Source organism: Artemia franciscana, chromosome 15, assembly GCF_032884065.1.
Source record: "Artemia franciscana chromosome 15, ASM3288406v1, whole genome shotgun sequence".
NCBI classification, from domain to species: Eukaryota; Metazoa; Arthropoda; class Branchiopoda; order Anostraca; family Artemiidae; genus Artemia; species Artemia franciscana.
Window position 1 is genome coordinate 18,855,595 of NC_088877.1, and position 6,000 is coordinate 18,861,594.

A 6,000-nucleotide genomic window follows, 5' to 3' on the forward strand; every position below is an offset into this window, starting at 1 on the left:
TATTTTGTATATTAAACCCTAGTGAAGTCCCATTGATACCAGCTACAGCTTATCTTGCTCTCTTTTCGGGAGTAAACGAGCTGCGTATCCAGCTAAAAACTATTTCTAATCAGTTTGATGTGTTTTCCAATCATTTCCCGCCATTACCACAGCCTGAAGCCTCGAAACCTGCCGACAACCACTCTACTATTGTTGTCTCTAAATTGCCACCATCTATTAGAGATCCGACAAGCCGCAAAGACTTTATCGATCAATTAAGTGGTCATGATTCGGTTGCCAGTATTCGGCCGGTGGGAGATAAACAGCTTCTGATTTCTGTGAGTCTGTGAAGTCTGTAGTCTCGGGTATTGGCACGAAGATTCTGCAGAAACGTTACCTTGGAATAATAAAAGGAATCCCGCTGTCATTTAATGCTTCCGAATTCAAAATGCACTCAGGAGTCGTTGACGCAAACCGAATTGGTTTGTCCCAAACTATCAAGCTAGACTTTTCAGATTCGTTTGCAAAACGTGACGCTATGAAGAATGGAGTAAAAATAGGTTACGAGATTTTCAGAATTTATGATTTCGTAAGTGTACCGCGATGTTGCTTTAAGTGCAGGTCTCCTGATCACTTTATCAACGATTGTACCAGTCAGGTGGAAAAATGTGCGCGCTGCGCCGAAAATCACATTTTTTCGAAAGATGCGCCCTGTACAAATAGACCTAAATGTGCAAACTGCGGCGATTCTCACACTTCATATAGTCGATTATGTCCAGTGCTCAAGTCTCGTATTGCGACCGCTGTGAAAAAATGATGTCACAAAAATTCTCGGTTATTTCGTACAATATAAATGGAACACGTCAAAAAGAGCACATCATTGACGAACTTTCGAGCAACTATGACATCGTTTGTCTTCAAGAGCATCTTTTATCTTCAGATAATACCAACTTGTTGAAACGGAGTGCAAACCATATTACTTTTGTGAGTGCTGCAAGATCTACGTTTGGTAGACCTTCCGGAGGCCTCGCCTGTATACTGAGACGTAGCTCCTTTTCATCCACGACGCCTGTGCTGTTCCATAGTGACGAAAACCTCTTGGCCGTGCGAATTGCCGATTTAATACTTATTAACGTGTACTTTCCTTGTGATCGTAAGTCGGTTCAATCACTGAATAAGTTTGCCAAGACCTGTAGTGTTTTGAAAAAAGTGACAGAATCCGCATCATCTCTCGGTTATCAATTTGTTGTCGCCGGGGATTTTAATGCTGATTTACTGAATTCAAATATTCGGTCTGATATGGTTTTCGAGTCTTTATCTGAGTTTAAGCTAGTGGATAAGAATCGTCCGTTTTCTTACATCCATCATTCTGGGAGCCTTACTAATATTGATCATGTCCTTTGCTCTCCCAATTTATCTGTTTCGACTGTTTCTGTACATGAAATAGAAAGCGATATAGACCACCTACCAATTTCCTTCATGCTTTGTATTTCTCTGTCGCAAGATAGTTCTAATAGACGTGGGAATCGTAGATGGTTTACCAGACGAAATTGGAATAAGGCTAATTGGGCTCTTTATATTTCTACCCTTACAGCTTTTTTGTCTAGGATAAAAGTTCCTTTTCAGCTACTTCAGGTTGGATCTAAATTTGTAAATGATAAGAATTTTCTGAATAAATATTATTTTGATATTATATCATGCATGGAGGAAGCTGATAGGGTGGCTGTTCCCGAAGAACGTGTTAAATTTAATACGCGGAAGCCTGAATGGTCTTGGGATCCGGGTCTAAAATCAGTGAAAAATAAAGCCAAATTTTGGCTACGTATTTGGGTTTCTTGCGAACGACCACGTAGCGGTCTAGTGTTTCAGCTTAAACAGAAAACTAAATTAGAGTATAAAAAGTATTTACGGTCTGCAAAATCTAAAATTTGCAAATTCCCGTCAAGTAATTTCGATTGGAAAAATGTGGTAAATTCGAATAAAATCGATGACTCTTCGTCAGCAAGTAGCCCAATTAGTCCTGCTGCTTGGTGCAAATATTACAACCAGATTTTCAACACTATAAACCATTTTGTTCATGCTACTTTTATGAGGTTTCTTATTTCTGCGCTTCCCGTATCGCTCCGCCAGAACCAAATCCTCCCAGTTAATTTAGTTTCGGTGGCACAAGCTATAAAGAAGCTTAAGTCTAGCTCTATTGATTGTGATGGTATAAGTGTCAAACACCTAAATGTTGATTGTCCAGCTCTAGTCCAATATTTACAACTTCTGTTTCAAATGTGCTTATGCACCTCGGTTGTGCCTGAAAGTTTTTTGTGTGGAACAGTTACTTCAATCCTGAAAAGAGGAAAGATTTGACTGAGTGTGCATTTTACAGGCCCATAACGGTTTCCTGCAATATAAGCAAAATGTTTGAGTATCTTCTCCTGCCATCAGTTAATTCTTCGGCATATTTTGGTGAAAATCAGATTGGGTTTTCAGCTGGGGTAGGTTGCCAGCAGGCTCATCGAGTTTTGGCTAATGTTCTTACTGAGGCTACTAAAAAGGGATTCGAGTTACATTTATGTGCTTTGGATCTCTCCAAAGCCTTTGACACTGTTACGCATTCCCAAGCTATCTTTTCCCTTTTTAGTCACGGTATCAACATATCGGTAATTTTTCTTCTTAGATATTGGTATTCAAATTCCTTTTTGCGGATTAAAACGGATATGAGGGTTTCAGATAGTAAAATTCCAATACGACGTGGGGTCCGGCAAGGTGCTGTCCTCTCCCCCTCTATTTTCAAACTTTGTATATCATCTGTCCTTTCCTCTATCCCACCTACTTGCATCCTCAATTCTGTAAATATTTCTTATCTTGCCTATGCGGATGATATTCTTTTGATCAGTAGGACTAAAAAAGGGCTCTCTTTGTCTGTTTCAACAGTAGCATATAAACTTCATGCGATTGGACTTTCTCTTAATCTTTCAAAGTGTGAATATCTTTCATTTAATAGCAATATCACTACTCCTCTAATCTGTGGATCTTTTTCTATCCCGTCGGTTTCTTCATTTCGGTGGCTGGGAATTAACGTTAGTAAAACTCTAAAATCCTTACGGACTCTCACTGTTGCTGATTGCAAGAAGAAAATCCAATTAAGTTACTCTAAAATTGTTGCTAACCGAGGTAGATACAACAGAAAGTCTCTTGCTAAATTATACTCGGTTTTTACAGATCATTCGGTTTTGTTTCTTTCTGGTATTTACCCTATTTTTCATAAAAAAGATATCAGTTCAATTCGTTCTTATTATTTCCGTTTTTCCCGTTCTCTATTGTATCTGCCTCCATGGTATAGGAATAGGAGCCTCATATCTATTTATAGTTTCCGCCCACGGGGGCCTTACTCGTTTGCTTTAGTTTCTTGTTTTTTCTGTTTTGTGTAGTGTTTGTTTTGTTTCTTTTATTGGTACTCCGCTTTGATTTTTTGTAGCGGGTCAAAAATAAATTATTATTATTATATGTCGTGTTTTCCTGAAATGGATCAAATAGAAAATTTGAAACAGTATTTTATTCAAAATACTCCAAAGGTCATATAACAAGGCTTTTGGGGCTGATACAAATCACCAGAGCCTAGGGGCGAGTGCTCTAAGTTATACCCCGAGGCGTTTAAGGTTTTTATTGATGGGATGCTTATTTAACTTTAGAAAAGGCTCATTTGGTTCAAAATTGGAAGCTCTAGTTCCCTTTTAAGAGTCAAAGTTGATGGAGGGTAACTAGCCCCCCTCCTCCAAATACCCCTCTTTTCACAAAACGCGTCTGATTGAAATTTTAAGATATTTATTTTGTTCAAAATAGTCCGAAGAACATAAAACAATGCCGCTAGGGATGACAGAACCCCTCAGCACCCTAGGGATAGAGTTGTAAGTTATGTTCTGGGGCTTATAAGGTTTTTATGGAATGAACGGTCTTATAGACTTCAAATGGGACTCGTTTCTTTTGAAATTGGAAGCTATAGTGTCCTTTTTATGAGTCAAAAGTGATTTGAGACGAACAAGCTCCCCTCCACGCCTATCATTTCCCCCAAACCTCAAATCAACAATTGAAGATATTAATTTTGTTCATCGTTGTTGATGAGTCAGGAAATTATGTCTATAAGAAAGACACCCCCCCACAGCTCTCAGGGCAAGAGTCGCAAGTTATGACCTGGTAGTTATGATCAGGTTATTATAGAAAGGGTGGTCTTATGTGCTTTGAAGGGGGGTCATCGGATCGGTATCAGAATTTAAGGTGGCCATTTTAAGAATCAAAATGATCATATTGAAGATTTCCAGTGAAAGGAGCTGTTCTTTGAAAACAAAGAGATACTAAGAAAAAACAGTATAAAGCCTTATGGCCTTCATGACCTTTAGTGTTCTATTGTCTAATACTTGGTAACAGAAAAAAAATATGTTAAAAGAAAAAAAAAACTTTACATAAGAGATAACTATTCACAAGCAATACATAGAGCTGTTCTCCCATCACACAAAAAACTAAAATATATCATAGGCACCGCCATGGCACTGCCTAAGTAAAGAACGATATTGGCACAATGTTTTTTTTTTTTTTTTTTTTTTTTTTTTTTAGAGCAGGGTACTTAGTATCGAAGGGGTTGTCGCAGAAACTCTAAAAGGGGCTCATTCAGTTGGAAATTGAGAGGATTAGTTCCCTTTTTAATTGTTGAAAGTGATTGGAGGGTAACCAAACCCCTCCCACGTCCATCATTTCTCCAGACAAATTCAATAGAAATTTTGAGATAGCCACGTTGTTCAACATAAAAAAAGTCTGTAAATTATAGCTTTGACAATGACAACCCCCCTCCCCCCCCCCATTGCCCTCAGGACAAGGGTTGTAACTTATACATTCGGGAAATATAAGATTTGTATAGAAAGCATGGTCGTACAAACTTCGGAGAGGCCTCATTGGATTGGTAATCAGAAGCTCTATATGTTTTTTTAAGATTCAAAGTGATCAGAGGATTGGTACCCCCCTACAAACACCTCGTATTTTCCCCAAACGCATCTAATAGAAATTTCGAGATAGCTATTTCATTCAAGATACTCCAAATATTGCATAACAAGGTTTTTGGGCAGAGGCGCCATTTGGACCAAATCTTGGGGTGGGCATAAACTCCATCTTGGGCCCCCCGACTCACCTCGTGTCGCGTAATCATCTAGGAAATGGGCATTTGACAGAACTCGAGAATTGTATTATGTATCTTACCTACTTTTAAAGTTTACAATAATTAATAGAAAATAGCGTAATTACCCCAAGGATCGTCAAGTAATTACGCTCTTTGGTTAATAGGCGTGCAGTAATTTCAATCAATTGGACAGAATGGATTATGTTGGACATAATGGATTATTATGGCCGGCAAAGGGCCCTTTGTGGTGGAAGCTTGGGCCCCCTGGAAAATCTGGAGTGGGCATTTGCCCACCCCTGACCCCCCCCCCCCAAATGGCGCCTCTGTTTTTGGGGTTAAAAAAAACTCAAAGCATGGGGGCAAGGGTTGTAAGTTATGCCCCGAGGGCATTTAAGGTTTTTTATGGAAGGGATGGTTATATAAATTTTAGAAGAGGCTTATTTGGTTGAAAATTGGAAGTCCTAGTTCCATTTTTAGAGTCAAAAGGGATGGAGGGTAACTAGCACCCTACCCTCCCCAACTACCCTTATTTCATCAAACAAATCTGATTGAAATTTCGAAATATTGATTTTGTTCAAAACAGTCCAAAGAACATATAGCAATGCTTCTAGGGTTGGCACAACATCCCCAGTGCCCTGGGCATATGGTTGTAACACAGTTACGCATGCTCCTCATCCATCTTAATCTATTCAAAGCCTCTTTACACCAAAAGTACAATCTGTCATCCTTCATCCACAGAACCTGCCCTAGCTATCTCGACCTCTCTTGTTATAGCCCGAGAGAGCAGAATTGAATCGTACTTTTCGTACAGCCTACTGTTCGAAACACGGTCAGTCAGTAGAGTACCCAAAACAATCCGTAGG